Consider the following 11,634-nt stretch of genomic DNA (forward strand, 5'->3'; position numbering starts at 1 on the left):
TCCACAAAGGCAGCCCGAAAACATCTAGAAAACAGATGACACTGAAATGAGGCATTCTGCTCGTAGGTCGCCCACAAGCGCAACCCTGCAGACCAGTGTTTTTGGCCAGTTTCTGCTGTGCCCTTGACCACACGTAGTGAGGTAACAGAACATATCCGCTTTTCGGTATCAAATATGAAGGAAATTCCCCTCCTGGTCCTGCCTTTCTGTGCCTTGTCTGCTGCCAGCTCATTTGTGGGTTTAGCGGCAGTGACTTACATCACATACATGACATGTAAATGACTCTAATCCAGCATGACTTTGGGGCTACATTGCTGTTGGGGAGCTAATCCCACTTTTCGTAAACTCTAGTGACTTGTTCTTTGTGCCAGATTTTAGCTCAGAATGTTTTAGCTTGTTTTTAACATGGAGAAGGATGGAGAAATACATATGTACGTGAAGATTGCCAAGGCTGTAATCATATTGGTTTAGGATTGTCCACTAATTTATTAGTTTAAAAATACATACTGCCATGGGAAACAGGATAGTAGTCTGATGCATAATATAGTTATGTAGAGTTACGCATGGGTGCATGAATTAGTGTTAGAAAATTCAAACAACCACATATTAAATATAAATTGAATAGGCTTTTATTTCATGTATTATCAATTGGTTTTTTTTCCAGAGCAATAATAGATACCATCTGCCAGATCTGGAAATATCATTACTTTCTCTGTCTGTCTGTCTCTCTCTCTCTCTCTCTCTCTCTCTCTCTCTCTCTCTCTCTCTCTCTCTCTCTCTTTCTCTTTCTCTGCCGACATTATATCTTAAACACAGTTCGTGAGGCCTTGACAGGGGAGCCGTAAGCAATGGTATGGCAGCCTGGGCAGTGGGTTAACTAATGAGCCTTCTCATAATCCTATGTCTTCTGCCTAATGGGGCATTTAGGGGGAGTTAATACATACAGTCCTGCTTCACCCTCACACCCTCAGTTGTATCAAGTGGTGTTACAAGCACTGCAAATTTGGCTGCCTTAACAATAAAGCAGATTCCCTTGGCCTTCTGCTGTGCGAGTTAGTGGCTTCATTGGACATAGAGAATTAAAGGCCTGCTCTTGGGGTTTAATGCAACAATAGTTGCCTTTCTACTTGATTTTCTATCTGGATGGAGTTATGTGCAGCATGTGTGTGTGTATGTCTGTGGGTGTGTGTCAATGAAATAATAAAAAAAAAAATCTAAAACTGACAAACACTGGCTCCGAGAGAGATATCAAACAACAGCTAATTGGAAACGTGACATCTGCCCTGCATCACGGGCGAAGAACAAGCAGGAAAAAGGAGGAAGCAAATGCAAGTCTCCAACTGAAATGTTTAAGGAAACGAATGAAAATGAAACCGAACATAGAAAGTGCACTTATGGGAACAGAAGGAAAGTCATCATAACACCAATGACCAACAGTGGTCATGGAAACAAAAGGGCTTAAATAATAATGACATGATACAACAACCCACAGGTGGGGTGACAAACGGGGCAAGATGCACACCAGTGGAAAAATAAACCAAAACAAGGACACGTGTAACTAAAAGACCAAACATAAATAATTTGTCAGCAAATCAAAGCGAAGGGAGGTGGGAACGCAGCAGGCAACAGCTCCACGATGCCAAGGAGCCAGGGCCAGAGAGGACACAATGCCTCACGAGCCCTGGAGGCAGCAACCCTGCACATCCCTGGATCATAGTGGTCAACCTCTTCTCCAATGGGTTTCCCCTTTTACCCACAGGAATACACCTCAGCAGGGCCTCTCCTGCACCCGTCACTGATTGGGCATCAACCCCTCGTTGATCTAGTCAAGATGGTGTAGAACTGGTGCCCTCTTGTGTCGATGGGGCTCCTGTGTTGTCTGGGCAACCGCCACCATAATCCCATCTGCAACAAATCACAACAGGCAAATCCATTTCTGGGCGCCCCTCCAGACCATCCAGCATGCTTATATGGTGGTCAGGCACGGACCAGTCAGTCCCTGGAGAGCAAAGCCCAGTGGACTTCTAGCCCCCACAAAAACATTCAAGGGGGGACTCCCCTCCCTGGAACCCAGGGGATTCCAGATACCAAGTTCAAGAACTTCTGGGCTGGCCTGCTGAAGGCTTAGGTTGGGGTTTCTCTCCGTCTGGCACTACACAAGTCATGGCTCCCTTGTGGCCTCAAACGAGAGAGCTGGACCAACCAAGACTCCTTGTGTGAGTAAGAAGAGGCACCGACATCTCAGGTGAGCTCAGCGAGACTAACCATGCCATCTGGGCAAGATCTGTGGGCTTCCTTGCACATTGGAGAGCTCCGGGGCATAATGAGTCACTCCTGAGTTCCAACTAGCACTGCCCCTATGTGTACCTACGTGCCCCAAGGACAGGAGAAAGAGAAGCCAATACAGCATGCACAGGATGTACGGCTATCGTCACATTGCAAAAGAGATTACAAAATACACCAGTAATTAATTACATGAAGTTGTTAGTCAAAAAATAGCACTAAACTATGTCTCATACATAAATGATATACTTAATGTCAACTTAATGTCATTTAAAAGTCATTTTGTTCCCTATACTCATTTGAACATTACCACAGAAACACAGTCAGTCTTAACTACCTATTGGAACACTCCGTGTAGGTGTTATCACTAACTGTACTTTATAATGACATTACCACTGGAATCAAGGTGATGTCATTGTGAGAGAGATTCCATTCTCCAAAGTAGAACCAAACCAGCTGCTTTGTGTTATTGTGAGTGCTTCTTTGCCGTGAAATCAGACCTCAGGTCACATAATTAATAAAGATGGGCCACAGAGACTCTGCATCATGTCACTGCATTCATCTCGTCTGCATACACATGTTGTTTCCCTGGGCGTCCCTCGCTGGCCGGTGGCCAGAAAAAGCATATTGCTCTTCATTCGTTGTCAGGAGCATGGAAATCTTCCACCTCAGAGATGACAGGAGCGTAGAAATCTTCCACCTCGGAAAATCCTGCACCCCCCACTCCCCACCCCCTATCTCAGCCACACATCTACCCGCAGTGCCGAGAACGGCTGTCCTCCGTTTGCTGTTTGAATAACGTGACCTCATCAAGGCAAGATTGGTGATTCACTCGCCCTGTGTGTGTATGTGTGTGCGTGCATGTCTTTAATGAATATTTATGCAAGAGAATAACTGGGATCTTTTGTGGAAATTGCTGCAGCTTCTCTCTGTAGAGAAGTTCCTGTTTGGCCATAAAAATCTGAAGTCCTGAATTTTGACTCTACTCTCAGGTGCTGTCTTAAAGAATCTCGACCATAATCGTATATCATCTGCAGCTCACACAACATTACTGCGAAAATATTCACACAAAACTGCCGAAAGAGGGAAAAATGGTGACATAAGGTCCCATAAACTGATTTGTTATTGCCCATTTTCATGTTGTGGACTTTGTTGACCTCAGCGTTCTATGTGTTTTAATGGAAGAGGTGCTTGCAATATACAGAGATTCCCATATACAGCTTTTCACATTATAGTGCACTGTAGCCTGCAAACCCAAAATGTTTGGTTTAAAACCACAAGATCTTGCATCAGGAGACTCTACTTGGAGACTAGTAGGTTAGCTGTGTGGTATTTCTGGGTACCACAGTTTACCACAAAGCCCATCAGTTCCAGTACATTCTACTGCACCTCAAGGGACTTTTTATTGAACATCTTACAGACATCTGATGCCATTCACAGCAGTAAGGATCATGTGGCTTACTCATTAGCATCTGTTTATTCATTTCCTCACAAATAGCTGCTACAGCCCTAAGTTACTTGTCTCTCAGTGGTGAGAACCATGTCCCAGTTTCAAGCTTCATCATGTCGTACGACCTGAGGCAGTATAAACAAAATGGGTTTGCGACAGCGTCTTTGTTACATAAGGAATGTTGCCAAAGTGCATGCTGCACCACTACGCATGTTCTCGTTTTAGCACTTTGGTTTGTGTAATGCATATTTTCCCTAATAGTAAATTCATAATGCAGAAACCTCTAATGCTGGCATAAGGTGTGTCTGTATTTAATTAGATATACATACTGACATATACTTATGAGGTGAGAAGATTAGGAGAATTATTTGAAAGCTCTCTCTTTCTGTCTCTTACAGGTTGATAATGAGACCCCTGGTATTTCAAATCCCATAAAGGTCATTGAGGTTTACTTTGGACATCTCACTGTGGAGTCTGGAGTGTGGGCGAGCCTGGGTGTCGCTCAGTTCCAGAACTCGGCCTTCGGCTCAGGATGAATGGAATGTGGTATCTCTATGGGTGTGCTCCTACAAATAAAGAGGGCCCATGCTGAATGTGTTGAACCAAAGTCCGTGACCATGGTAACGTACTCTGGCCGGCATTTAGGCAAGATGCTAAACCAAAGCAGTGAAACCCCTTTGTTAGAACCACCGGCACTTTGGTTAAACTTTTTTTTAAATCACCTCTCAGATGCACAATAAATCAGTTGTGGCTGATAATTATTCAGCCTATTAAAATAGCTCTCACTACTTTGTAAGGTCATATTAGCATGTAATATCTCAATGTCTGAATAGCTTTAACACCTCATTTATATCAGGTGACCAATAAGAATAAAAGAATTTGGTGAGGAAACATCTACCATGAAATATCAAGCACTATCATTATCAACATCTACTTAACTACCTTGGTGGAGCCCTCTCTACAGGGTACAGTCACCCCAGCGTGTGGCTGTCTTGCAGCTTATGCCTTTAGGATGTATGAGAATGCAATGAGAGGGTTGAGTTTTAGAAACAGCAGGTAACGGAGGAAGGTGCAGACGCAGCGTCTGCCGTGATGCTATCATGCCGTCGGATGCTCAAATCTGAACAGCAGTATCTACACCCAGTGACAATCATACCAGAAAGTTCACACTGGGATAATGGGAAGATGTGTAGTCTTTGTTCAGCGTTATATTAAAAAGAGGTTAGTAGGGAGCAAGCCCGCTTCTGTGCTTCAGCAGAGAAGGTTGGGGTATATGGGTAATGTGCCGTGGGCCTTGGGTTTGCATTGGCCAATTAACTCACGTATAATTGGTCTGTTTCTTAGTGCTTTCAAAGGCTTTTCTAGGCAATTGTGCCTGCTAGCCATTTAAAAGCAAAGACATAGAGTATGTAATTATAGAGATATAGCATTCAGTGTCCTTTAACCATGCTCTGCTTTGTGGCACATAAATTTAATTGTCATATGAGGAACTGGAGATTAACTATACCCAGCCCTTTACATTAATGGTACATTATAATGTCGTTTATACAAAACATTCTTGGTACCTCCATTTCACTATAGGAACAAAGTTAAAAAACAATTTACTATGGTAAAATATATTATTTTGCATATAATGTCAGAATAATTAATGTCTGGAAAAAGTGCCTCATTAAATCAACTTCCTTTCATTTTTTAAACTAGCATTGCACAGCAAAAACAGTTGATGTACCTTTGAAAATTGAGCTCATGGTATGTTTATGTTATAATGTTTTGCATGATCACTATCATACACTGTCATACATTTCAAACCAAAGCAAAACATCAAATGAACAGGAGAAGTTACCTGGACACTCACAGTTATATTAATGCCCTATACATCTATGAGCTATGAATGTGCAGGGATTGCTTGTTATAGCAGTGCTCTGAACAATTCCGGGACTGTTTGCGAGAGCAGAAACATACTCTATGGTACAGACACAGTGTTCAGAGTGAACCCATTCGGAGAACACTGTCTGAAAAATTCCTCAAAGCTGTAGGGCCTGATTCCACTGCCCTCTCCGGATTTATGATATGGCATATAGTTGTATTACTCTGGAGATGAGAAGGGAGGAGAGGGATAGACTCATATCCTGTCTTTCTCAGCTCCAGAAGAAAGTGCGAAGGAGCAGGTCCGTAGCAGGCGCAATAACCTTGAACACGACTTGCTGTATTAATACTGTTCTGTGCAGGCTTATATGAGACTGCGTCACCCACTGATTACCTTGTCAAGGAACTCTGGATGCGGGGGCTGTGGGCCCAGCTGCGTTGAAGGTGCGAGAATGTTCTTGTGCCTGTGTGCAAAAAAAATAAATAAAAAAATAGTGCATACAAATTGCCACCTTCGTGCAGAGGAAATTGTCAGGCAAATTGGCAGGCTCTCTGTTTTTGTGTACACCTTTGTGAAGGAACAGGAGGAAAGGTGCGTTTGCAAGAGGCAACGTGAGCAAGTTGCGCACTCTTCTGCAGACGTGCACCTGCCTTCATGGTGCATGCACAGTCACAGAGCAGCCTGCGAAGGTGTGCACGGACCAGAGAGCTCCGTTAAAGAACACCAAATGAAAAGTAACACCTCCCAGGGGACAGGCAGATGTGTATGGATGCTTTTAGCAACTACTCTCTTCCTGCAAAAGAAACGGTGAATGACATGGATTGCACTTGGGTGTAAAGTTCAGAGGGTCTGACAAATAGTTTTGTCAGTGCTTGGCAGAAGTTGGGCAGCATTTTGATATCAAAACATTCAATATTGATATTTCAGTGGTAAACTACATAGATTCAGTGTGTTCTAAGTGTGAATGTACAAAGGTCAAGAATATTTTCACAGAACACCAAAAAGACATTTAGATATTTTCTTTCTGTTTTTGTAATAGTAATAATATTGATAATAATAATAATAATTATAATAATAATAATAATAATAATTATTATTATTATTATTTTTGTTGTTGATGTTATTGTTGTGATCTTCTTCTTCTTCTTCTTCCCCCAAAGGCTGGGTAAAAAGAGGTCTAAATCAGTTAACAGAGGTCATATTTCTTGTGAATAATTTTAGAGCAGTTTCTGTGAGAACAGTCAAGGTTTTGAGAAAAAGAGATAATCAGGATGTTCAAAACACAATTAGTGACGTGGTAAAAGCATCTAAAGTGTGTAGCCTGACATTTTTCCTTTTGTTTTTTTAAAGGTCTGTCTTAAATTAGAATTTGTAGTTTGGCATTGTTGAGCTATTCAGTGGAGGAGCCTCACTTACTGTGATGTATGACACACAGGAACACACAAGCCGCTGGTCTTCCAGCAAGGCTTTAATTGTCGTCTAGTTGTTCCGATCATTATTGGCAATGACATCCAAGAACAGACTGTACTCATCTGAAACAATTAACACTGACAAATGTGATCAACAATAGTATTCAATCTCTGCTAAATTAAAATCCAGGGTATGATTATGTGCTGCTGTGGTTATGAAGAACCAGCGTTGTGTAATTGTGTTATCACTTAAAAAAGTATACATTCCCCAGACCATATCATGTTAATGCTAATATAGTTTGACAGTAGTTCAAAAAGTACAGGCTACATAGGGCATTAGTGTTTTGGTGGTACTTACTTTAATGCATTTACTACTGATTCCAGTCCAATGCAGCACAGACCATCATATGCCAGTCAAAACCACAGAAACAGCAGTGGAGCAAATAAACCTAAATAAATAAAGACTGTTACAGAATGACTACACTTTCACTTGAAGACTGTAATGTCTGAATATAAAATCTCACTTAAGGTAATATCTGTGATGTCTGTCTGTGGGTGTTTATTCTTTTGATGGCTATGTATGTGATAAGCAGCAGTGTCAGACAGGTGCATCTCTGCCTGAGATGACGTGAGAGTAAGTTCAGCCCGAACTCTGTGGGCACAGTGGTCAGGAGAGAGGCACGGAAATCGGAAAAAAGAGGAGCCAGACTGGCAGCCTTTACTGCAGGGGTTGGGCGAGACAGCCACTGTGGTTTGTTGTGTCGTCTATACACTTCTCCTTAGGAGAGATGATCTAGTATTAATCCTTCCTGAGGGGCAGTGAGCCAGTCTCTCTCAGTCTCAGGCTTGGAAAATTGTCTCTCTTTATTGATGGAGCAGTCCCTGATAACACCGGTTTGATGCTATGTATAAAACAAAGAACAGCATTAAGAGCATTATGAGGCCAACGAGGTAAACAGATGTAAAAAAGGAGGTGTCCTAATTTTGGTAAATGGAAGATGCTGAGGTTGTTGTACTGGCATTTGGTTTACAAAGTAAGGTGATTACTTAAGGAAAAGAAACACTATATATAGCCAGAGCCAGAAGATTTGAGGCAGAATTGCACTTAAATTCTCCTGGTCTTTTCTCTTTTAATGATCCCTGGTAAAGCAGGAGCTCCTCCAGAAATTTGAGGAGAAAGTTTTCTGATCAGATAGGGGAATTCCAATATCCTGGGCCTGGCAAAGGATAAGCTGATGATTAAGCTGAGCATCACTGGACATGCTTCTGCCGACTCACCAAAAGCGGCCCTGCCAGACCCCATGGGCCCTTTATTGCACGACTGCTGGAGGGTGATGCAGCATCTGGCAGAGATCTATAGCACCATTACCAGACGCTTCATTTCGACAGTTTACACGGCACAGAGTCCTGAAGCCGAGTTGACTAGCAGCTTCTGCAGAGCGTGTGTTTAATTCAACGTGACACTTAATAGTTCTTTTTCTAAATTCAGTGCCGTAAATGGGCCTCATTTGTTTACAGCCAAGGCTTGCTTTAGCAAGAACTACTTTGGAATGTTTAAAAGGCAGATTTAATGACGAGGCGCATTAGCTGACGCACTTAGGCCTGTTTAAAGGATAAACACTTTATTGAAACTAGGTGGTGGCACTGTGGAACATCTGCGACCTAACCGCTAGACCCATAATAATGTGTTCCAAAGAGCTGTGCACCCTAAGCAGAAAGTTGAATCTGAACTCTCCTGCATGGTTGCTGGGCAAAACTTTTTCCTGCAGGTTGACTCTTCTGCAGAGCCAGTTCTTTATGCCTCAGTAGTAAGGAGATTTGCAAAATGTCTCTGCCCGGAAATTTGTGGTCTGAAACCTTATCCTCTGCAATCTCTGTCACTCAAACGTGCTTGGCAGGCGGTGCCTGGGTTAGAGAGCTTACTCCTTTGATTTGCACAATGGAAAACACAATTTCTCTCTCCTCAAGAAGCTGAAATGGCCTGTGATGAATTAGTTGGTAACAACAGTGTGGAGGCAGTGACTGACATGTTCCCATCTTGCTCACGTCAAGATGTATCATGCTTTGCCTATCATCAGACAGATGTATATGCCTGGGTTATTGAGTTTTCCCAAATAAAAAATGTGTCCAGAGATAAAAACAAACTGTGTCTGACTGCTTTAAGGTTGTGTGAACTGACTGAAGAATCACCATGCATTTTATGTGTTTATGTTGTCAGGCCAGTAATGGAAAAGTGTCTCTGATACAAATCTCCTCATTTGGGGCTTTATATAACATATCTAAATTAAGTTTGTATGGGAAAATACATTCTTCAGCTTCGATGTTTATTCAATTCTTGTATTGTCACACAAGTTTCCTGTAGCTTGAAAAACTAGAAAAAATAACCAAAAAAAAAGAAAGAAAAATAAACACTTTGGATTGGATTTTAATGGTTTTAGACATTTTTAGAAATTGGCCTCTCCTCATTCTGCATGTGAATACTGTTCCATCAGTACTAACATTCTAAGTCTTTTGCGTATGCATATCCCCACACACCCCTGCCTTTCAAATCAAAGAAATTACACTGCACATGCATTATAGATCTCTATCAAACTTTCAAAGCAGACTGAGAATAAGAGACAGAAACTATCAGTAATTCTAGATTTTAAAAAAGCGCTTAACAGCAAAGACGACTCATTATTCTAACTATACCTTCATGTCTGGTCTTGCCAGCAGAAATCTTTTGTTTGCTGATAAGACCAGACCATTATGACTAATCCTGTGATGTTGTAGGAGTCTGTGTCTCCTCCAAAACAATAGGATCAGTCATCTTGCCTGAGACAACGTGAGAGTAAGTTCAGCCCGAACTCTGTGGGCACAGCGGTCGGGAGAGAGGCACAGAAATCGGAAAAAAAGAGGAGCCAGGCTGGCAGCCTTTACTGCAGGGGTTGGGCGAGACAGCCACTGTGGTTCGTCTATACACAGAGAGTATTAAGAGGTGAAGGAAATTACTGGAACACACCAGAGTCTCTGGTGACCCATAGCTCTGCGTTTTTCAGGGCTATGGAATAAGCAGGTAGGCTTGGCTGAATCAACTTCTTGTATGTCTGGAGCACAAGTGAAAGGTTCACTCTGACCAGCGGCTCTGGAAGTGGGTGGGGCTCGTTCCATTTTGATAAGATCGACACATCAAAAGGGGTCAACGATTTTCGAAAATGCAGCGTTTTCCTCGTGGATCTAAACCAACAAACAAAATTATTAAACAATAATTTTGTTTTTGAGTCATTCTGTTGCTGATATGTGATATTACAATGGTAACACGTAGAAGAGCATTATCTTCTTTTAACAAAGATCCTCAGCAGTGACTGTAGTCACTCTCATTAAGACCAGAACTACCCCTGTGCTGGACAAAACCAACAGCCTTTGCTTTTCGCTCTGGTGTGAAGGAGCTCTGCATGCATGCTGCCTCCACAGTAGCAAAGATACTGTGCTAGATTGAGAGAGCAGAGCATGACAATGTCTTGCCTCTGGTTCTTGGGGGGGGGGAGGGTATAAGCCTTATTAGGCATCCCTGCTTTGTGGAAGCCTCATCCAGGGGACAGAATAAATGTGCATCACCAGATGCACCCTTCCTCTGGGCTCGTGTGAGGCTGCCTAGAAACATGATAACACTGGTTTGATTGCTGCAAGCTATTTACAGATGTAGGTCTAGCATAGGGCAGGTCAAGCACTAGCAGGGGGGGCGCATTTCATTAGAGTAGCCTATCCTACCCCCTGTCCTCCTGGTGGCAGGGTGTGACGCCTGGGTGGGGGGGTGGGCTCTGTTGCAGGTCTTTCAGAGCCAAAGCGACGGTTCCATTGATTGGTCAGAAAAAGCTGGCATACCCTTACGGCTATGTCACCAAGAGTCTGGAATCATGATTGTTACACATCTGAAAGGAATTACCCAAACGACATGGCGGCATTCCGTGCCACACGTGGGGCGGGCATCCGAGCATAAACATCTGGAGTACATTAAGGCGATCTGTTAGTGGCGTCGCGCCTCCTTGCTCCTTGCACTCCCGTTTCCGCGACTCCCCTCAGAAATGCTCCCTGAGGAAGACAGGGGCACATTCTCACAGGCGCTTCATACTTCAAAAGCTGACATCCTCATCTACTGGAGCGAGCCTGCCGAGTCCCATGTACGTGTTTGCCATGCAGGTTTCATCATGTGGCGGCATAGGACGGTCTAAGAACCAGACAGCTTCATGAATATAACATCTGAGGAACAAAGAACAAGAAATGTACTGATACTGACCTTAGTGTCGCCACACATGGGGCACCAGATTGGAGCAAGCTCAGCAAATGGAACAGTGGGCTACCCAAGCAGTTGGGCTTCTTAGAGTGTCATGTGATGCAAATGACTGCAGTTTACATTGTTGTGTTCAACACCCCTTGCACTTATATGTGGAGACATCGTTGTGTCTCAAAGAACCCTCTGCTGCAGCTTTTAACTTCTCATCATATATGCCTATGTCCTGAAGTCCTTGGCTTGTTTCAGAGGCCCAGGTGCTTTTTCAGAGAGTGCTGAGGAGATCAATATTGGTCGATGGCCAGAGGTTCAAGAAGACAAGCTTTGTGCACATCTGAGCGGCGTGTGCTAGTCT

The 11,634-nt window shown here is 43.1% G+C and overlaps 1 long non-coding RNA gene across 1 annotated transcript; it reads right to left on the reverse strand.

Annotated features, from left to right (window-relative positions):
• Window positions 1-5,995: 5,995 nt before the first annotated feature.
• LOC145660389 (uncharacterized) lies at window positions 5,996-11,170 on the reverse strand. The gene is made up of 4 exons (XR_014126725.1): window positions 10,935-11,170; window positions 7,368-7,458; window positions 7,017-7,132; window positions 5,996-6,063 (listed from the first exon to the last, which is right to left on the reverse strand). It is a non-coding gene; the product is annotated as an uncharacterized LOC145660389 (long non-coding RNA).
• Between the last annotated feature and the right edge of the window lie 464 nt (window positions 11,171-11,634).

This window comes from Electrophorus electricus, chromosome 2 (genome assembly GCF_041902795.1).
Source record: "Electrophorus electricus isolate QZ-2024a chromosome 2, ASM4190279v1, whole genome shotgun sequence".
Lineage (NCBI taxonomy): Eukaryota > Metazoa > Chordata > Actinopteri > Gymnotiformes > Gymnotidae > Electrophorus > Electrophorus electricus.